Source organism: Cupressus sempervirens, chromosome 1 (genome assembly GCF_028749045.1).
Source record: "Cupressus sempervirens isolate cs-2001-9-10 chromosome 1, ASM2874904v1, whole genome shotgun sequence".
In the NCBI taxonomy this organism is placed as follows: Eukaryota; Viridiplantae; Streptophyta; class Pinopsida; order Cupressales; family Cupressaceae; genus Cupressus; species Cupressus sempervirens.
The window spans coordinates 585,929,637-585,954,124 of NC_143118.1; positions in this window are offsets into that span (position 1 = coordinate 585,929,637).

Sequence of the window (24,488 nt, forward strand, 5' to 3'; positions counted from 1 at the left end):
TTCATCTTAAAGTGTTTATGGGTTACCAAATCATTGTTTTATGTGATGAAATATGTGTGGATGTAATGTATTTCATTTATGTTTCAACATTATAGTTTTAATGGTAGATCTATTATATGAGATTAATTAGGTGTGAATTTATGAAATTGAGTGTGAAGATAAAAGTACAAGATCTTGATTCACCCCACCCCCCCTTCCTTAGTATCTTGGTTCCTATATAATCATTTGAACACATTGATTTATGGGTGAAATTTTTGATGGGTTAACTAGTGGGTTAAAACCCCTTTAGACTATTTCAATACCATATTTTTCAATAGCTCTTCCAAGTGATTCAAGGTAGGGTGGGCACTCTAATAGGAAAGATAATCACCTCTTTTCTTTTTAGTTATAGATCTTTCTATCATTATAATTTGGGAGTGAGCAAGATCTCAAACCCTTGGGGGATTGATTATTTCTCTCCTAGATACTAATAAGAATATCTTATGCCTTGTACACTAATTTATCAAGAGTTTGGACCGTGTACACCATCTTGCTAAAGTGGGGGTTAAATTGACCATCTTAAATTTGAAGCACTCCAATTTAATAAAAGTTTTGTAAGAATTTTCCTTAGGACAGAATTCACCCAAGACCAAGTAACTCAAAACACGAGCAGAAAAATAGACCAAAGTATGATCAAAATAAATATATAATATTTAATTCAATGTATAAGTACACTAGGAGTGCCTATATATAAAGGCCTTTGAGATGCATCTAGAATTCCTTAGAATCAGCATCTTGATAAATCATACAACTAGGCACATGTCCACCAAATATGGATTATCCTCCATTAAGCACGAAAGTAAGTGCAATGATGAGAGGATAAGCCTACAATGGTGTAACATAAAAATCAGAGTTATAGACAACATGTGCTAAATTAGGAGTGTGAATAACTGTGTTCTCTACATGACAACTCAATGAATGATGCGAACTCCAATATTGTAGACACCATGTGCTAAATTAGAGTTGTGTACTTCTATTTTGTCAACATGAAAAACTCAAAAAGGTGCACAAATTCCTAAGTGTCTCATAAAAATAAATAATAAAATAATGCACTAACCTAAGTAAACTTAAGTAAAGTGTAAATAGTAAATAGCTATTTACATCAATACCCCCCCTTAAGTTCAACTTAGGGAAATTCTCTTAAGCTCACAAATGCATGATGGGTACTAGCTATGAGGCCATGTTAGGTACCCATGTACAAAAGTAATGCTCTAATACCATGTAAGAATTTTTCTTAGGGCAAAATTCACCCAATACCAAGGAACTCAAATCAAAAGTACAAAAATAGACCAAAGTATGACCAAAATAAGTGTATAGTATTCAATTCAATGTACAAGTACACTAGGAGTGCCTATATATAAAGGCCTCTAAGAAGCATCTAGAATACCTCAGAATTAGCATCTTGATAAGTCATACAACTAGGTACATATCCACTAGATATGGATTATCCTCCATTAAGCATGAAAGTAAGTGCAATGATGAGACGATAAGCCTACAATGGTGTAACATGCAAATCAGTGTTGTAGACAACATGTGCTAAATTAGGAGTTTGAATAATTATGTTTTCTACATGACAACTCGGTGAATGATGCAAACTCCAGTGTTGTAGACACCATGTGCTAAATTAGAGTTGCGTACTTTTGTGTTTTCAACATGACAACTCAAGAAGGTGTGCAAACTCCTAAGTGTCTCATAAAAATAAATAATAAACTACTGCAAAATAATAAAATAATGCACTAACCTAAGTAAACTTAAGTAAAGTGTAAATAGTAAATAGCTATTTACACCAATAGGTTTAACCCCTATTAAATGTAAGTTCATCATTTTCTCTCCCTCCTTCATTTAATTTTCCCTTGTCTATGCTTTCACCTATGTGGAATTGGGGTAAAACCTAATAGATCCTCTTTAAAGATCCTATGTTTATGGTGATAAGCTTAGGGTAGGATCTATTTCTCCTAGGTCCTTAATTTCCATTATCCTTTCCACTTGGTATCTACTTGTGGCACCAAAATGGGGTTTTATTAGAATCTAAGCTTGATTTCAATATTTTAAGACCTATTTTGGGGTCCCAAATTATCCCCAAGTTTTGTGCATGTGGTAATCGGGGGTGCATTGTACCCCTAATATATTAGGGGCACACTACACTCCTAATGGTCCAATTAGGGGTGCACTGCACCTCTAATGAGGCCCTATTTTGGATAATTGGGTCCATTTCTCATATTAGATCATATCACAACATCTTTCTCTCAAATATTCAAGCCTTTACAAGTTCTAGTATTCAAACATTCAAGTTTCAAGCCTTTAAGAATTAATAGATTGAAGATCAAGGATTCAAGTACTCAAGCAATTGAAGGAGTTTATCTTAAATATGTTCTTAGATATATTCAATATCCTTTGGTGCATATTCTATATCCATTCATCTATTATAAATATGAGAGGAGTATCTGAGAGGGGAGGGGTGAATTAATTACTATAAAAATAAATCCCATATCCCTTAGATGTTAATACAAATCAAAACCAATACTTTTCTAAAATTGAAATACTATTGTAACTTGGTTAGCACAAGAATCACTCAGTTGGCACTAAGAATTACTATCACTTGATAAGTACTGAAATAATTACTTCTTAAGATGTTTAGTGTGATTAACCTTAAATAATTTAGTTGTAGAAATAGAAAGAAAATAACATGAAAATAAGAGACACCAAGATTTAATGTGGAAACCCAATTTGAGAAAACCACAAATTGCAACTAGTTACTATTTTTCACTCTTCTAATGTGAGCCCTATTAGGAGTCAACCCTGTCAAAGATTTAAAAACACACTATTATGTGTGCCCTTGTTAAAGGATTTAGATTTCCCTATTAGAAGTGGCCTTATAAATGCCACCTTGTTAGAGGATTTACAAAATAGTTGTTAAGTTAACCCTATTAAGAGACTTGATTCACTGTTACAATTGTTAGAGAGTAAAAATGATATGACCTAATTGTCGATGCAACTAATTTTTCTAATTTCAAATCTCAATTATAGCTTGAATACTTGATCCTCCTTGATTATATTAATCTTTGCAGCATGGTCAACTCAAGATATTATGATATCCTTTAAGTTCACTTCCTCTATTCATCTTCTTCTCTTCCTTTCTTCACACATTCAATCCCACAACTTGACCTTATATCATTTACCTTGTCAAGTCATCTTGAATACACTTTCAAATAATTAATATTCATCCCTTAAGTTGTATATACTTAACAAATAATATTCATCAAACTAAATATGTTGTAACAAGAAAATCCTTTGTTAGCCGATCCAACTCTGTCAACACTAACTCAAAAAAGACTTTCTTGTAGACTTCCTTTGGTAACCAAGTGAGCTTGGTCAACACTAGTTCCATGCCAACTTTCCTTTGGCTACTGAGTGAACTCAATAGACACTATCTTCTTGCAAACTCCTTTTCATAACCAAGTGAGCTCAGTTAACACTCATGTTCCTTGCAGACTTTCCTTTTTCACTCGAGTGAGCTTGGTAGACACCAATTCTGAACTTGGCTAATGTTGAAATTATTAGCATACACTATAACTTCATTTGAGACATTTTTGTAACATCAAATACAACATCCAATTGAATGATTATATCCAACAATCTCCCTCTTTGGCATTGATGGAAACACATGTCATGATACATAGAAATTTTAGAGCAATAATAGAAGGATAATATCCTTAGTTTTATTATGATTCTTATCCATGAGAACTCCCTCTATCAATGTGAACTCCCTTTGTCATCAATCTCTGATTTCTCTGACTACAAATTTTCTTTCTTCTAGAAAACTTTTCCTCTTTGATATCAATTCTTCCTCTTTGATATCTTGAACAAATTTCTGAAAAAATTCTCCCTCTTTGACATCTTATGCCTAAGACAACAATCAATGTAGTTTCTATGTACCTAATGTATAGATTCATATACAATCTACTCTGATAATACTACATCAACTTGATTGATCATCAACATGTTTTGTTGATGCATCACTAAACTTTATTTATTGAGCTTCATATAGCGAAATGACCCCTAGCTTGCCTCTAAGATAAAAAAAAATGCATCCTTAGGTAATGGCTTGGTGAATATGTCTACAATTTATTCTTTTGCATTCACATATTTCAATCTCACCTCCTTATCTTGCACCAATTCTCTCAAGAAATGATATTTTATTTCAATATATTTTGTCTTGGTATGCATCACTAGATTTTTAGATATGTTGATCATACTGGTGTTATCGGAGAAGATAACAATTGTATCCTTGATCTCCATCTTCATGCCTGACAATAGTTGTTTGAACTAAACAATATTGAAATAATTGACTACTACTACAACATATTATGCTTCCATTGTAGATTAATAGATACAATTTTTCTTCTTGCTTGTCCAAGATCATAGCCTCTTTCAAAGAAAAAATGCTCCACCACTAGTGCTCTTCCTATCATCAACACTTCATGCCCAATCTACATTAGTGAATTCTTTCAACTCAAAGTTTCCTTCTTTCTTATACCACAAACCATAATCTTTTGTACCTTTCAGATATCTCATGATTCTTTTAAGTGCCATCATATGATTTTCTTTGGGATTAGCTTAAAATCTTGCCACCATACCAACTACTAATGCAATACCAAGTCTTGTGTGCACTATATATTGAAGTTTTCTAATCATAGATCTATATGTAGTCTTGTCTACCTCCTTGAAATCATCATTTTTGGAAACCTTATGTCTAGTAGACATAGGTATTCCAAATGGTCTAGAACCTTCCATTCTAAATTTCTTCAGTATCTCCTTGATGTATTTTGATTAAGTAATTTAAATACCATACTTCATTTATTGAATTTTCAAGCCAACAAATAATTTAATCTCTCCAAATATTGAAATTTCAAATTCCTTACTCATTTCCTCAGAAAAAGATATACACAAGTCATCATTTCCAGTAAATAACGGATCATCTACAAAAATATCTACCAACACTATCTTCTTTTCTAGTCCTTGTTTGATGTATAGACTTTATCATTAGTTCTTTAAAAACCAATCTTTGTTAGATAATTATGCAATCTTTCATACCATTCTCTAAGGACATTTCTGAGACCATACAAAGCTTTATGTAATCTGAAAACCATATCCATTTTGCTAGGATCTATGAAACCTTTAGGTTGCTCAACATAGACTTCTTCTTCTATGATTCCATTCAAGAATGTTAATTTCACATCCATCTAATACACTTTTAATTCTTTATGTGAAACATATACAAGAAATGTTCTAACACCTTCTAACCTTGCAATAGGAGAAAACATTTCTCCATAATCAATACCTTCTTCTTGAGCATAACCTTTTCATACTAACCTTTCCTTATTTCTTGAAACTTCTCCATTTTCATTCAACTTGTTTCTAAATACCCATTTTGTGCCTATTGCATTTTTATTCTTGGGTCTAGGGACAAGAGTCCAAGTTTTGTTCCTTTCAATTTGCTAAATCTCTTCATTCATTGTGTCAATCTAACTTTCATTGTCTAATGCATCTTTAATATTTTTAGGTTCAAATTCATTAATCAAACAAGTACCTTTCAATTTCTTTCTTGTCATTGTACCTTTTGATTTATCTCCAATGATTTTCTCAAGTGTATGATGCCTTCTGACATATATAGAAAGTCTACGCTCCTTCCTTTTGGATTTAGGACTTGTTCCACTTGATTCAACATACTCAAAATGATCTTCATGCTTGAGTTCAACTATCTGTAACTCAAGTCCTTCAGATAACTTAGTTTGTGATAGCTACAACTCAAGTACTTTTGACTATGATTCGGGTCCTTCAAATTGAAACTTCATAAGGTGTTGTATCTTTCCCATCATCAAATTAAAGATAGATGAAGGGTTGTCATTATGTCACTATAAAAAAACTTCTAGATCTTTAGTCATAGCGATATAACAACTAGTTGGCATGTGTATTTGTAGTCTAGGTGGTGAAGCTAGAATAGAGGAAAGCAAATCAAATGTCACCACATGGCATGCTCTACAAAGGTTGAAAAGTTAGTAGGAAATGGTAAGAGAGTTAAGCTTAACTCAAAACAAAAATGTGGTGAAGTTGTGAACAGTGGACAACAACTGCTCAACATAAAATGGGAGGGTGGAAAAGGTGGCAAAATGGTTTGTTATCATTGGGCCACATGGTAAAAGCAAAGGAAGAATTTGTTTGAATTACTGATATAACTGATTTGGCATATCAAGGATGAAGCAACTCTTTTAATGGTGAATTGATATTTTCATCATTCTCTATGCCTATTTAACATAAAGGACATTTAATCTTTGTTGCGGTTATCAATTTATCTGGTTATGCATTAATGGCTGCCATTTTTGTCTTGTCAAGGCTTTGTTTGATGAATGGCATGATTTGCCTACATCTAGATGCATACCAAGATCAAATCCTCCCTAGATTTATAGTGATTATTCTCTATAACCTTAATGGTAGTGGTTGATCTTTGCCTTAGGGTAGAAGTTATCTTAGTTATGCTTGAACTATAAAAGAAAGTTTTGTGACTCTTTCTAGGGTCAATCATTTTTCTCTGATTCTATAGCATTGTAGTCTTTTTTTTTCCTATTGTAATTTCATTTTGCCTATGAATGAATATATTTCTCTATTGTACCTTATTTCCCCATTAATATAAGTGCAAAACCTTCTTGCCTTTATTAATGTTGTTTTCTCATTCTTCAATCTATATGATAGTATCTACTTTGCCTTGAATGCTATAGAGTGAAGTTCCTTCCTTGTAAAATCTCATTGGATTTCTAATCTGTATGTGGCTGTTGAATTAGAGAAAAGGTTGAATCCATGTATTTTGAGGTTATATTGATGAATAGTGCATTTTTGGGTAGAGATATGACTAAATAAACTATTTTGGTGTATCACCACCCCTTTAGATTAGATTAGGTAGTCTTCTTCCCTGCATCCCTTCTCCCTTTTCCTCTCAAGAAGTAGTTAGATGCACCCTAATAGTAAGGAAGCTGACCTACTCTAGAGACTCAATCTCATAGTTCAAGTCCCACAACTTGGAGATTGTTTCCATGTTTCACAAGGTTGCCTTTAGGTAAGAATTCAGGCAAGGGTGCAAACTTTTGTTACAACAACTACCTTTCTTACCACTATTACATTATCTATCTTCCCTCGTGAGGCTCTAATTGCACTCAAAATGGCTTTGATTGTTTCACTATACTGTGCAATGTTCTCATCTTCTCTCATCTTTATTTGATCAAATTGTCCTCTAATACTTTCTACCTTAACTCTCCTTACATTTTCATCACCACCATAGATATCTTTTAGTTTGATCCATATTTAATGATTAGTACCACATTATTTTGCTTCATCAAATTTAGCAAAATTGAGAGTAGAAGATATGTCAATCATCATGATGTTATGATTCTTATTTTTAGTAATGTGTTCCATAGTTAAGGGTCCTTGGGGTGCAACATACTTGGTTTTAAGATATTTTAGGCCTAAGTCACTAATGGTTTCCAAATGTAGCTTCATGAGTTCCTGTCATTCCTAGAAGTTATCTCCACTAATATTGGGACTCTCTAGCCTGTAAGACATCTTGATCTTTAGCTTAGGTCCTTGAAACCTTCTCTACAAGCACCAAAATCTCTAATACCAATTGTTGGAAATATGAGAGGAGTAACTAAGAGGGGAGGGGTGAATTAGTTACTAAAAAACTAAATCTTAGATCCCTTAGATGTCAATACAAATCAAAACTGATACTATGCTAAAACTAAAATACTATTGTAACTCAGTTAGCACAAGAATCACTTGGTTAGGACTAAGAATTACTATCACTCAGTAAGCACTAAAGTGATTACTTCTTAAGATGTTTAGCATGATTAATCTTAAAAGCTTAGTTGTAGAAACAAATAACAAATAACATGAACACAAGAGACACCAAAATTTAATGTGGAAACCCAATTTGGGAAAACCACCAATTGTAACTAGTTATTGTTTTTCACTTTTTTAAAGTGAACCTTGTTAGGATCCAACCCTTTTAAAGGTTACAAAATACACTGTTAGGTGTGACCTTATTAAAGGATTTAGATCACCTTGTTAGGAGTGGCCTTGTTAGAGGCCTTCAGACACTTCAATCTAGAAATGCCACATTGTTAGAGGATTTACAAAATGGTTGTTAAGATAACTCTATTAAGAGATTTGATTCACTACTACAATTGTTAGAGAGTAACAATGATATGACCTAATTGATGATGCAACTTATTTTGCTGATTTCAAATCTCAATTCTAGCTTAAATACTTGATCCGATCATAAGAATATTTGCAACATGGTCAACTCAGGATATTTTGCTATCCTTTTAGTTCACTTATTTCATTCATCTTCTTCTCTTCCTTGCTTCACACATTTAATCCAAAAACTTGACCTTATACTTATATCATTTACCTTGTCAAGTTAGCTTGGATAGACTTTCAAATAATCAATATTCATCCCTCAAGTTGGCAAGATTTAACAAATAATATTCATCAAACTAAATATGTTGTAACAAGAATATTCTATGTTTGTTGACCCAACTTGGTCAACACTAACTTATAAAATACTTTCTCATAGACTTCCTTTGGTAACCAAGTGAGCTCAGTTAACACTAGTTCCATGCCAACTTTCCTTTTGCTATTGAGTGAACTTGGTAGACATTGTCTTTTTATGAACATCCTTTGGTAAATGAGAGAGCTTGGTCAACACACATTCCTTGTAGATTTTCATTTGGTACACAAGTGAGCTTGGTAGACACTAGTTCTAAACTTGGATAATGCTAATATGCTCCACATACAATGGAATTTCCTTTAACTCCTGAGTGATCTTGGCATACACTAATTGCTCAACATATACTTGATATTTGTGTAACATCAAAGACAACATACAATTGAATGATTGTATCCAACATCATCTTCATATTCCTAGTTCAAATCCATTGGTAAAAAAATGTACATTATATTTGATTCAAGAGATCCTACTATTGTGATGAAGGGTGATCCCCTTAATACCATAAACATGTAATAGAAACAAAGAAACAACAACAAATGTGAGAACAAAAAATGAACTTATTTGCATTGTAGATATGGAATTACAAAATTCACAAGTACAATATGCTAATGCACATGGGTGCCTTCATTACAATAATCTACAAGACTAAGTTGCAAACTACCACCCAGACCTATCCTAGACAATATATAGGCCTTTCTTAATAGGCAAGTTTATGTTGCTCGAGAAGGTTCTAGAAATTGAAACTTAATACCTAGAGCTGGCAGATCCTAACAATACATATAGAGTTGGCCAAATACATCTTTGATAATTAGTTTAGATATTTCAGGTAGCCCAAATTTGAAAGACCACAACTCATGAACTGTTGCTTTGACTGGATATTATGACCACTTTTCAAAAATGCTAGCTCCTAATATAAAAGTTTGGAACTATGCATACACCCTTCCTTCATTTTTTTAAGACCTCATTTGGGCACTCTAAGGCCTCAAATGGTGAGCCTGAAGATTTTTCTATAAAATTTTCCACCAAAAATCCTCAATAACTTCTCCAATACTTAAGGTGGAGCAATGAGATTTTTATGGTAGGCTTATAAGTCTAAAATTCACATATGATAAACTTACTAAAAATACAAAGTTTTCATAAATAGTAACCACCCTATCTACTAGTCCTTATTAAAATCAAAAAGACTAAAAAGAAAATATTTTTGGGTGATCCAAGATTTCTCTTACACCTATGGTAATTTGAGAAGTGATGTCATCATGTCTCAAGTGTTTAGAGGAAAATCAAGATGATTATCCTCCTCCTTTACTAGCCATGATGAATCCTCTACTAGCCTCCCTTTTCATTTGACTAGATATTCCTCATAAGTCCTATTCTTGGTACTTTTGCCAACATGATTGTCTAGTATCTCCTCAATCTCCTTTATAGCCAAAATAGCTACTAGAATACTCCACTACACTTCTACAACTTCATCTCCATCACCTCTTTCATAATACTCTGTCAGATTTGAAATATTAAATGTTGATAAAATGTTCAATTCAGCAGATAGCTCCACTTCATAAGCATTTCTAGAATCATGCCTTTTCACTATCTTGCATGGTCCAAACTTCTTCATCCTCAACTAATATAAAATCTACCCCCTAAAAAATGCTCCTTTCTCAAATGAACCATGACTTTATCTACAATCTAAAATTCCTTGTACCTCAATTTCATATTTATCTTAGCCTTATACTATGTATTCATTTTTATGATGTGCTTCATTGCCTCCTCATGGATGTTCTTCAAATGTTTAGCAAAATCTTCTATTTTAGCACCACTTATCTCTCTTTTATCCAACTCCCTCAATTCAAAAGCATTTTTGAGACTACTCCCATATACAATCTAGAATGGTGATTTACCAGTACTTTTTTTGAAAAAATTATTATATGAAAATTCTGCCTATGGAAAAATCATATTCTATCCTTTTGGCTTGTCTCCAACCAAACATCTCAGCAAGTTTCCCAAACTCCTATTCATAGATTCCGTCTATCCATTAGTCTATGGATGATGTGATGAACTAAACCTCAAATCTATCTTCAACTTCTTCCACAATGTACACCAAAAATACCCAACAAATTTGGTATCTTGATCTAAAACTATACTCTTTGGCAAACCATGTAGTCTCACCATTTCTTTGAAAAACATTTCTTCTATATTAACAACATCACTAGTCTTCTTGCAAGGAATAAAATGCTCTATCTTTGTAAACCTATCAACCATCACAAAAATAGAATCATGTCCTCGTTGTGTCCTTGGTAAATCAAGAACAAAATCCATGCTAATATTCTCCCACAACTTCTCTAGTATAGGTAATGGCTATTACAACCCTCTATTTTTCTTTACTCTTTTTTCCATTTGACATACTGATGCAGGAGCATCCAAAAGCATAAGGGAAATCTTGTGTCACCAAAAAAAAATGTACTTAGACTTAGTTTATGTTTCATGTGTTTTCATTTCTAGGTACCCATTTGGATCAAATAAAGGTTTCAACTCTCACTGTTCCACTATCAGTGTTCTAGGTTAGAGTATTTGAGCACCTTGTGATACGTGTAAATGCTAGAAAAATAGGACTATGTAATTGAGCCATAATTATGGTGTATTAGAAAGTGTAAATTGGAGGGAGGATTAAAATTGTAATTTAGAATATTCCAAAAAAAGAATCAGGTCAAAAGGCTGCACGGTTTGAAAGTTATCGTAGTTTTTCAGTTTTTGGAGACCTCCTAAGAATGCTTCAAAGTTAGGTTTAGGGAATTAAATGACATCATATAGGGAAAAAAATTGGGGATGAGTGAAGCTAGTCCATATGGCTATAGAGTGCTTCAAGAGCTTTCTGAAAATGTAAACAGTTCATCAATCAGAGCTACAGTTCAAAAGTGATGCCTCCCGAAAGTTTGGTTACCATTTCTAGATTCTTCTAGCTTTGCACCGACTTCTAACACGACTTCTGGAGCCTGCTATTTTGTTTGTGGATGCCAACTAGCACTTTCTAGAATGTATTCCTAATCCTTAACCCTTTGGGGTCTATTTAAGGACATTTTTGGCATTGTAAAAGGTAGTTCGGAGTGGAGTTTGAGAGAAGGTACTGGAAGAAGAAATTATCTCCAGATTTATGTTATTGTAAGACCATAGGCCATGTTTTGAAGTTTTTTTCTCTACACTAAGTGTACTAGCATATTTTCATAGTTAATAAAATTTTTCCTTTCCTGTTGTGTCCATTCTGTGCTTGGGTTGTGTCCCCATCACATACTCTATAACTTTATACAAATTGCTTCACATCTTTCTACAATTGTGGCCAATAATAATTCTTAGCAACCAAAGCTATAGTTTTATCTCTACCAAAATGTCTAGCCAATCCTCCACTATACTTCTTCTTAATGAGATTCTCTCTCATAGAACTTATGGGAATGCAAAACTAACTCCTTTGAACAACATACTATCCTAGATCATGAAATCCAACCACTTTGTCCTTCCAAGTGTAACACATTTTGTACAAGCCTTCCACACCTCACCAAAATTAGGATCATCTAGATACAAAGTACTAAGTTCCTTGAACCCAACCACCTCTATTTGAATTTTTGTTAAGAAAAGTTGTCTTCTACTAAGAGCATATGCAATTTTGTTAGACTTCCCACTCCTATGTTTGAAAACAAATTTATAATTGCAAAAACTCAACCCACTTCAAATGTCTTTGGTTCAATTTTCCTTGACTATTTAAATATTACTAAGCTTGATGATCAAAATATAAAACAAACTCCTTAAGAAGAAGATGGTGTCTCCACTTCTTCAATGCTTGAACTATAGCATAAAATTCCTAATCATAAATAGAATATTCTCTTTTTGCATCATTCAACTTCTCACTAAAATAAGCAACAAGTCTAACTTCTTGGTTCATAACAACTCCTATTGCAGTACCATTGGCATCACAGTCTACTTGAAACACCTTATTAAAACTAGGAAGTGCTAAAATAGGCTACTCAACAACTTTCTATTTCAACAGATTAAAACTCCTATCTAATCCTATAGTCCACTTAAATTTTGTCCTATTCCCTCTCATTGTTTCAATCAAGGGTCCACAAATACTGCTAAAACTTCTTATGAAATTTCTATAAAAACTAGCTAGTCCATCAAAAGATCTTACCTCTATCACACTTCTTGGAGTATGCCATTCAAGGATATCCTTCACTTTCTTTGGGCTCATTTTTAGACCTTCTACTAAGACTACAAATCTAGGTACACCAACTCCTTTTTTACAAAACTCCACTTCTTCAGGTTTTTCAGCAACTTTTCTTCCCTTGACTTATCAAATACCTTTTGGAATATGGATCAAATGATCCTCCAATGTCTTACTATAGATCAAAATATCATCCAGGTAAACAATGAAAAACTTACCTAGAAACTCCTTCAGTACCTCATTCATGAGCCACATGAAAGTGATTGGTGTATTGGTTAGCCCAAAAGGCATGACTAACCACTCATACAGTCCTTCCCTTTTCTTGAAAGTGGTCTTCCACTAATCACCTTCTCTAATATGAATTTGATAGTACCCACTCTTCAAATCTATCTTTGTGAAATACTTAGCTCCACCCAAATAGTCCATAATATCATCCATCCTTGGCAATGGAAATCTGTACTTGATTTTGATCTTGTCCATAGTGTGAGAATCTAAGCACATCCTTCATTCTCCATTCTTCTTTGGTGCTAGTATGGGTTGTATATCACATGGACTCAAACTCTCTTTAATCAACCCCTTTTGTAGAAACTCATGAACATGTCTATTCAACTCTTTACTTTCTACTAGTGTCATTCTATTCACTGCCTTGTTTGGCAAATTGGCTCCTAGAACCAAATCCATCTAGTGACTGATCTTCCTCATTGGGGGCAATCCATTAGGTACATTATCTAATATAATATTAGTAAACTCTCCTAACATATCTACAACTTTAGCAGGTACCTCCTCTACTTCTTCTTTACTATATTTTGGAATTATAGAAAAACACATATTCTCATGCTTCATACCTTTGAGAAACTTTTTTCCATCAACAAAACATAGTGTAGTAATACTATATGTCTTTTCTTCTTTCTCCTTCAATGGATTCAATTTATGCTTCACTACATCCTTGGTCAAAGTGTAGGTATTTTCTCACCCATCATGTACAACATGTCTGTCAAACTACCATGACCTACCTTGTAATATATGACATATGTCCATAGGTATGATATTACAAAGAACCTCATTTTGGTAGCTTCTAATCTTGAACTTCACTAAGCACTACTCATTGACCATGACCTTGTGGTCATCTTGCCTCAAAGTAATATGGTATGGACACAGGGGTTCCTGTCTTGTTAGGTTCAACTTTGTGACCATCATTTCTAACACCAAAGTGTTAGTACTTCCACCATCATTGATCACATCACAACACTTATCTTCACTTCTTCACATTGTGTGAAACAAGCTACTTTGATCAAGTTCATTCTCACCACTCAACAAGACTCTTTTATTAACTAGGACTTCTCCTCTTTCAACATCTTTAGCATATAAGGATGTGGCATTTTTATCAACATGTGTAACTTTGACTTGGCCTTCTGCTCTTCAATCATTCCTTCCTTGGCACTAGGAACATTCAAATACTCTATGCCCTTCTTCTCCATAGTGAAAATATTTCCCACAGAAGCCTCATCTTCCAAATCCTTGTCCTCTACCTCTTCATCTCCAATATCTATTGTTCTAATCATGGAAATGGTTGGAATTATTTTCCCTTTGGTTCTAACTTCTACTTCCAACCTCATTCGTGTTCTCCTAATCATCATTATGGCCACCATAAGATATTCCACCGAATCTCCCACCGTGACCTGTTCCATTATTCTTATTGTCAAACTTCTTGCTTAGTTTATCCTCAACTCTTAGGGAAAATGGTATGCCTCCTCAATATTGTTCATTCAAACCAAACTCAACTCATCTTGAATACTTGGCCTTAACTCATTAAGATAATGGGCCACTTTCTCCTTATTAGCTTCTACATGGCCAGTTCTAATGAGAACTTGGTAGAACTCCTCAGTATACTCTTGGACATATTTTCCCTCTTGCTTCAACCCTTAAATTTTCTTCAACAATCAAGCTCATAATCCATGGGGATAAATTATCACTTTAATTTAGTTGTTATCCATTCCCATCTAATAATTTTCTCCTTTCCCTTTCTATTTCACTCCAACTAAACCTCCTACCACTAGATCTTCACATGTCCTTTCAATTTTGCCTTTGCAAACTTGACCCTATCAGGATCCTCAATATCTTCATACTTAAATTACTCCTCTAGTTCATTGATCCAATTGATCAACTCCTCTAGGTTAAGATTTCCCAAAAATGTGAGAACTTCAAATTTACATCTTTTTCTAATCTTGGAGATGGCCGTAAAAAGCCTTTCTTCCTCTGGGTTTAGAATTGCCTCTGTTTTAATATTTTCTTCTACATTTTCCTCATCATCACTTTCAACTCTTATAGGAAGATTATCCCTCTACGTATTTTTTCTTCCAATTCTTACATTTGTCTTTGGAGGGCTCTTAAACCCTTAGGTGTAATGCCTATAGCTCTTCCACCATGCTCTTTTTGTGGATGCATTTTTGTACTTCCACTAAAACTCTAGTGAAAACTGCCTTACAATCAGCAATCTATCTACATGCTCAACCCAAACCATGGTCTTGATGTGAACTACCTAACATTCATCAATCTATCTACACACTCAACAACTCTAGATCTGATACCACTTAATAAAGGGTGCTCCCCTTAATACCATAAACACATAACAAAAACAAAGAAACGACAACAAATGCAAGAACAAAATATGGGCATATTATTTGCACTGCAATTGCATAATTACCAAAGTCACAAGTACAATATGTTAACCCACACAGGCACCTTCATTATAGTAATCTGCAAGACTAAGCTATGAACTACCACTTAGAGTTGTCCTAGACAATGTTTGGGCCTTTCTTAAATAGGCAATTTTATGCTACCCAAGAAGGTTCTAGACATTGAAACATAATACGTAGGGCCAAAAAATCCTAACAATATGTACACATAGTTGGCCAAAAAAATCTGTGACAATTATTTTAAATATTTCAGGTAGCTCAAATTTGAAAGACCATAACTCACAAACTGTTGCTCTGATTGGTTATTATAACTACTTTTCAGAAATGCCAACTCCTGATCTATAGGCTCAAAATCACGCAAGTAAACTTTTGTTGAGTTTTGGGACATCATTTAGGCACTCTAAGACCTCCAACAATGAGCTAGAAGACTTTTTTGCAAAATTTTCACCAAAAATCCTCAATAACTTCTTTGATACTTAAGCTAGAGAAATGAGATTTTTATGGTAGGCTTATAAGTCTAATATTAGCCTTCATATAGAAAATGAGAACATACTGAGCTGATATGAGAAACTTACTAAAAATAGTAAGTTCCCATTAATAATAACCACCATGTCTACTAGTCCTTATTAAAATAGAAAAAACTAAATAGAAAATATTATTTGGTGATGCAAGATTGCTCTTACACCCAAGATGCTCCTGCATCATATTGTAAGGTGAATTTGTACATTTTTTATTTATAATCATGCCATTTCAATTATTTTAATTGAAGGATAATTCATAAATTGGGGTTTGACCAAGGGAAATCCCCCATCAACAAAAAAAAATCCCTTTTTCTTGGTAGGTTATGGATATCACATCAAAAATAGGTTATAGGTCAAAGTACCATTTTTTAGCTTTCTTCAAAACTATAAAATTAGAATTATCATTAGACAAAGTCAATTAGGGTTGCACTGCACCCTTGATGCACTAGTTCACCCCTGATGCACTAGTTTTCCCCTGACATATCACCTAAAGATTTCTAGGTTTTGTCATTCATGTAGTTTCATGCCTAGATTTGAAGATTTCCTCATCCCCTGGTTATTACAACAAGCATAAAGCATACTTAAATGGCGATTTCCAATTCCCTTCTCTATCAATTCAACATAGCTACATTTAACATATACACACATTGTAGATTCTTAAAGTATTTTAGATATCTCACCCCCATTCTTTCTAGATCTAGTTTGCATTAGTGCTCCTTATTCTATTTGGTTAGCACTAATCTCTCTAGACCCTGTCTTACAAAATCAGGGTTGAAAGGTTTCTCTTCCTTATTTACCTCTTTCTATATGACACACTTGCATATGTAAGTAGTTAATGTGATGAAATTTGGGTTTGTATCCTTGAGTCACATTCCCTACTACCCATTTATTAGTGAATCTGACCATTGATATTTCCACTTCTAAATTGGTTTTAGATCATTCATTTAGTATTTTATTTTGTGCATTCTTTATAATTTTAATTATATGGCTAAATTTCTTAGTGTCTTCTTTCCCTTTTTTGTTGTACAAGCTTTAGTACTTTTAGTCCTGGTTATAACATTCCCATTAGGTTAAGTCATACACTCATAGCTCTTTTTGATCCTGATTCCTCATCTCCCCACCTTTCCCACTTAGGTGATCCTATAGTTTCACATGATCCTAATCCTACTGTGGAGAATGACTTTTCTCACTTATCTCATTATGAGGATGAGGCTTTAAGAGTTCTTCTTAAACAAGTTGATAATATTTCCAATAAGATTGATAAAATGCATGATTGGCTTATACAAGAAATTCACAACACTAAAACTATAGCCTCTTTTGGTGCTCTTAAAAAAGTGACATGTAATGATAAACATGGTGTTAGAATTTTGCTACATCTTACTCACCTTGTCCATGCTAATGTTAACCCCTTGAAGAAGATATGCCTCCTTCTTTTTCTACCATTGAGCCCATTTTTCCAACCTATGTGCCTATCTCCAGCATTTACATCTATGTCCCTCCTATTATAACTACTTTTTTTTAGGTGTCTAATCCTCTTAGTGGTCTTCCTATTCCTTCCTTTCCTATGAGTGTTCCACCTATTTCATTTCCAACTTCACAAGCTTCATATGACAATGTCCCTTTTACTTACTACAATCCTTCTACTATGGTTTCCAATATTCCACCTATAGTATCTTCCATTCCACCTAATTCATACACTTTTCCTAGTGTTTTGGATATGCTTATTCCATCTATTCCTTTTTAATGGCTCCCCTATCCTTAGTTTCACTCAGAAGGTGTCTTCTTGGCAAGGACTTGCTCCACTCACTCAAACTAAATTCAGTATTCCTACATATGATATGAGTAGTCCTTTGTATTTTTACATTATCATACTACTTCTCCTTTATAAGATGATATGCCTCTCATTGATAATTACAAAGGGAAAGGTGATCCTATGACACATCTTAAGACATTCCAAGTTCTATCTAGTGACTATACTCACGGGCATAGGATTTTAGCTAAGATTTTTACTCATACTTTCTATGATTGCAATGATATTTCTCTTTCCCACCTTATTCTACTGACTCATTTTATGAACTTACTAATGCCTTTATACAACAATTTTTTTATAATGTCAAGTCCAGCAATATAACTAAGAGGGGGGGGTGAACTAGTTATACAACTAATAAAAAAATTATCAACCTTATTAATCCTTAACAATATGAGAAATATAATAAGAAACCATAACAAGATACTCATACACAATAACACCAGATATGTTAACTAGGGAAACCCTTGATTATAGGGAAAACATCAGTAGGGATGGTACCCACAAAATGATCTACTAAAATAAATATTCCTCGTTATTGGATGGACCCTACTAGGAGTCAAAAAAAAATTCAATACATAATAGTCCTTGTTAGGCGATTCCAACCATGTTAGGATTTGTAGAAGGTAGATATACCCACGGTTCAATAGCTTCAAGGGAAATATCATTGAACTCAATATTCAACTGATCTATGTATTATTTCTTGTAGAATAATATAAATGAACTACACTTGTACTTCCTCTTCCTTTTTCCTACTAACCAAAATTCTCTTCTTCTTATGATCTCAATACTAGATCACCAACTTCACATCCAATAATCCCTTGGATCCCTTACTCTCACTTACCAAATACTCTACTCTAATTTCACAGTTCACAATTAATCAACATCTAATTCAAAAGGAAAATAATCTTTCTTTATACCTTGTCCTCAAAAAAATTGCTTGAGTTATCCATGAGGCTTTCCTAATTAATTATAATAGAACCATATTAAGATGATTAATTATTTCATAATTACGCAATACTATTGGCTAATAATCTTTACAACTTTTCACACATCCAACCCTAGATCTTGTGTACTTACTGATGTCACCATCAAACTATCTACTATCACTATATAACTTTTCATATTAAGGTTCTACATTTGTTAGGATATAGTCCAACCATTAGAAACTCCTTATCAGGTACTCTGCCTATGTACTACTCTCTATAAATCAAGCATATCTTCTACATGTCTCTAACTCTTTGCATGTGCACTTAACCACATCATCAAGACAGTGTGTGGAATACTTCCCTAACCACGCTTGACCTAAATATCGTTACTATGTCTATATGACCTAGATCTTTATCTACTACTCTTCTAGTCTTCATAGAAACTATAATTTGTTGTCATCAATGACAAAAAAAATCATGAATGCAACATGTCAATCATGCTAAAAATCTCTCTAATTCTGAGGATTCTCCCCCAAATGGATATCATCAACATTCATGCTACAAATATCCCCCTTTGACTTTGATGGAAACATTGATGAAAAACATCTAAGTTCCAAGAATAATAAAATAATACTTTGTTGATGTTTTTCTCATCTTTTAAATCCTCTTTATTAATCAAATCACAAATCCTCTACAGCACTCCTCTGTTCTGCATCTTTTTCTTTAGGATCAACATTAGTTGTTCACATTGTGATTCTTAGGAACAACTCTCAACTTTTCTCCATTCAATGTATCTCCCCATTGAATTCTTGTACACAAAAGATATCAATCTCTCTCCTATTAATCAATATTTTCCCCATACATGGTACTACTCTATGCAATCTCTCCCTCATATTACTAAGAAGATGTTCCACTATGCATACTCTCCCCCATTCATACATAGGAAGTATTTTTCATGCCATGTATCCCCCTTTGACATCAATGAAAAAGACTTAATTATGTCAATCATCTTATCCAAATCTTCAATCCACTCAAGTGTCCAAAGTCACTATTGTAGACCAACTACCAAGAGTCCTAGATGACTCTTCTCATCTCAGATGCTCTTCTATATAGGAAGCATCAACATTTAGTCTAGTCAAACAATAGTCTCTAGACCATTGGGCTGATGAAATCTCTACATCATCTACCTAGTAGTAGGAAGGGGCATAATCGAAAGCATATCTTGCAAGTACTGAAGTGTATCTTTAGGAAAAGTCTTTGTAAAGATATTTGTAATCTAATCTTTTGTACAGTGACATACTCCAATCTGATTTCTTTCTCTATAACTTTCTCTCTCAAAACATGATAATTAATAGATATATGCTTAGTCTTAGAATGTAATACAAGATTCATAGTCATACTCATTGTACTTGTGTTATCACAATGTATGATAACAAGATCTAAGAATTATATCTCAATTTCCTTCAACCTCTACTTCATCCACATGATCTGCTTATAATTATTTATTGATGCTATGTACTCTACTCTAGCTGTACTCTATGAGATACAATATTTTTTCTTTCTCATTCAAGAAACCAATCTTCATCCAAGAAAAAATGATCCACCACTTGTGCTTTTTCTATCATCCATACTACCTACCCAATCTACATGAGTATAAGTACATAAAGTTAAATCACTTGATCTATCATACCATAATCCATAATCAGGTGCACCCTTCAAAACTCTAAAAAAAAATTATTACTACTTGATGATACTTCTTAGGATCAACTTGAAACCTAGCTACTATCCCAATTACATTTTCTATATTTGGTATGGTATGAGTTAGATATTTTAAACTTCCAAACATTGATTTATACTTATTTGTCTCAACTATAGGCATCTCATCTTCACTCAATAACTTGTGACTAGTTATCGTTGGTGTACCAATAGGCTTAGAACTTTCCAAGCCAAATATTTTCAACAAGTCTTTCAAATAATTAGCTTGTGAAATGAAAATACCATCATTTTTTTGCATAATTTTCAAACCTAAGCAAAACTTCATCTCACCAATCATGCTTGTATCAAATTCATTCTTCATCTCTTAATCAAGCTTATTACTTCTTAATTATTACCTCCAAAGATTATGTCATCAAAAAATATCAAAATGATTAATAAACCATTCTCAATTTCTTTCAAATATAAGTTAGCATCTTTCGTACCTTTAGAAAATCTAAATTTTTCCAAATATTTATCGAGTCTTGCATACTAGGTTCTAGGTGCTTGCTTTAGACTATATAGAAATTTATTTAATCTATATACCAAGTCCTTTTCTTCAGTCAAAGAGAATCCTTCAAGCTACTCAATGTATAACTCTTATTTAAGTTCTCTATTTAGAAAGGATAACTTGGCATCTATCTGATGAACTTTAAACTTCTTACTTGTTGTATAAGCCAAAAACATTCTCACTGCTTCTATTGTGGGTATAGGGGAATTTTTTTTTCATCATTTATTCCTTCTTACTGTGAATAATATTTGCATACTAGTATAGCTTTGTTTCTCACAATTTCACCTTGTTCATTCATCTTATTTCTGAATACCCATTTAGTTACTATAACATTCTTCATGTGTTTAGGTCTTCCTTCATTGCTTGAATCCAATGATTATCTTTGCATGCCTCATCTTCACTCTTGGGTTCCACTTGAGAAATCAAACATAGTTCCTAATGTACTATGTTTCTTGTCATTATTCCTTTTTCTTTTCTTCCAATTATATTCTATGTGGGGTAATGCTTTGTTAATTATTGTTGGGTTGCAGAACTCAATGCTACTTGCTTTTCTCCATCCCCCACCCCTAGTTAGGAAGAGTAGTCATCAGGGTGGGCATCTTAGGCTCAATATTGGCTAGGGTCATAGAATTTTGAGGCCCCTACTATTCTATGGGTCTACTGTAGTTAACCTCATTAACCCTATAGAATTATAGGTATAGAATTGTAGGGCCCATTTTATTGTATTATCGCATGGCTAGATAGTCAAACTAATAAACTATTGATTGAACCTTCCTTCTAAACCTTCATTTCCTTCTGGTGCACTACGTAACCTTCCTTTGAGCCTCCCCACCCCTTGGTATTCTAGTTGTATTGACCAATTAGAGTTGTATGGATTTTGCTTCCTATGCACTGGTTGAACAATTTAGATAGAGGACCTTATTTTAGTTCAATTCAATGTTTATACCCTCAATTATATAGAGAGGGGGTGGGTATCTAGCCCTTTATATATATGGTGGATGGGAGGGTAGTTTCTCAAATTATAAAATAAAGGGAATTTTCTTGAAAGCATGCTCTAGAAATAGTGTAAAACAAAGGATCCTCCCTTTGGTAGAGGCAATAAAGTGTTTTGAATGGTCTAGCTACTTGTTGAGAGAATCTAGTAAGTTATAGACTCGATAACACCCTATTCTCTCAACAAGAGCTGAACAATAGCTAGTAGTAACATCTCTCTTGCTAAATCCTTCACTACCCTACTATTATATTTTTGGGGCAAGCCTATTATTATATATATTGTGGCCGAGGATGAGTAAATGGGCATTCGAAGCAAGTCATGCCTAGTTTATGTGATAACCTCTCTTCCTTGTGAGCAACCAATGAGAACAACCATATTTGGTTTATTCTTGATAAATCCACTTATCTAACTCTCACTAGAGGTGTGGGATGAGTGTATTCCAAATGGTCCAAGAACAAAGGATGGCTAGATAGTGACTGCCTAAAGAAATAATAGGCCTTTTGAACAATCTAGATAGAGGTTATTATTATAAAGGGGAATTTTCTTGCACTAAGGTAGGATAGTCAGCTTACACTTCACTTAATGCTTTTTTGAAGGTTAAAAAACTATTAGTCTATCTCAGTTAGTAGGATAGAAACAAATACCTTCTTTTCTAGCTAGTCAAGTGGCCCAAAGATAGATCTTTGTTGGTTATCCCTGAGTAGCTGGTATTATAGTTGGGAGCCAAACCACCCAAAAAACCTATGCATCCTAACCCCCTATAGGTTTAGGATGGCCAAACTAATATTACACCCCTAGTAGCTCCAATTACTCAAACTCCCTGCCTCCCAATGACTAATAACTTGTTTGCACTGACCAATTTTCTTATGCATGCAGAGGAAAGACTTCCTTCCATTTTAATTAATCTACCTGTATATGCACTAAGAGGGGCTCAACTTTTCTCTTTCCTTATAATAGTAGGGGGTAGGGAGGCAAGAAGGAAAGCCCTGCTCTTCTATGATGGAGTCCTTAGAATAGTAGGGAATAATAGAATAGTAGGGTGGTTGGAGATTGGTTGGTTAAGGTATTAAGGTTAAATAAGCAAGGATGTAACTAAGAAACTTTTCGTTCTAGCAACAATAGAAAACAATTTAAAATGCAACTGGGGCAATCTCAACAGAAGATAATTATCTTTCTATCTTGTTGGAAGGGTTGAGGGGTCACATTTATGAAGTTGAGGAGAGGAATACTAGGTTTAGGTGTTTTAACAAAGACCTTCCCACACCCCCAGCTGGATGGATATTATGTTAATGATTGGTTGGTGCCCCTATTTTTCTTTCTTGAAAAGAGAAAGCATGATTCTCCTTGCCCTCACCCACTCCTTGCCTCCCAATAGTAATTAACTAGTCTACTAGATGGTAGGAAGCTTAGCTTCTCCATCCTCATAGAGCTACCTTCTAGAGCCCCCTACTATTTGAAGGTTAATGCTTAACTAAATGGAATGAAGCTAAGGGTTCATTGCCCACTCTAGTTTAAGGAGGGGAACTCATTACTGTAGGCTAGTTCTTTCTAGAGGACCAGTTGCCCTCTACTCTATAGTTACTAGACATATTTCATTTATCATGAGGGTTTTCCTTTCTATAATTTCCCCTTTCAATAGTAGGAGGTATGTAGGGGTAGGGCCCTTAGAATAGTAAGGGGAGCCTAATTTAGGTAGTGGGGTCCAACTTGCTAGCTAATAGCTGCAAGAAAGGTTGAATGATTATTAACATTTAGGTAACCTAACATTCTTAAGGGTCTACTAACATTCTTTCTTTCACAATCCAATGCCAACTTCTCTATTGTCACCAGGTAACTGGTTGCTCTTTAGTCTCTAGTTCTATAATACCTACTAATTGGAGCTATTGATTGAATAATATAATAATAGGCCTAAGGGGGTAGGGGGAGGCCACCACAAGTGCAAAGGGTAGCTTTCCCTGCTACCTATTACCTGGGACCCATAGAATAGTAGGGCAATAACACAGGAGGTTAGGGACAATATGAAAGCAAAATGGATGGGAGCTTGGATAATAGCTACTATCTGCTACCATAGGGGCCCATAGAATTGTAGGGGGCATCTAACCTAACTATAAACTGTTGTGCCTAAATTATCCAAACATAATTTGTAGGGACTTTCTCAATTGCTACCCATAGAATTGTAGGGCAGTGGATAATATTTGATATCCACTACCCATAGAATTGTAGGCAATGGTCTCACCCTAGCAAAGCAGATAATTATTCTATTTTAAAAAGTAGATAATTGAGTTTTGCTACTAAATAAAATTATAGTTTCCCTTACCCCCCAAAAATTATGCCCTACAACTTATCTATAGGGGGCTAAAGAGGGGAGGGGGGGGGGGGGGGGGAGCTCTCCCAAACTATAGTAGGCATGTTACGTATAGAATCAAGCCTTTAGAATAGTAGGGCTATCACATCTATCCCACCACCTATCCT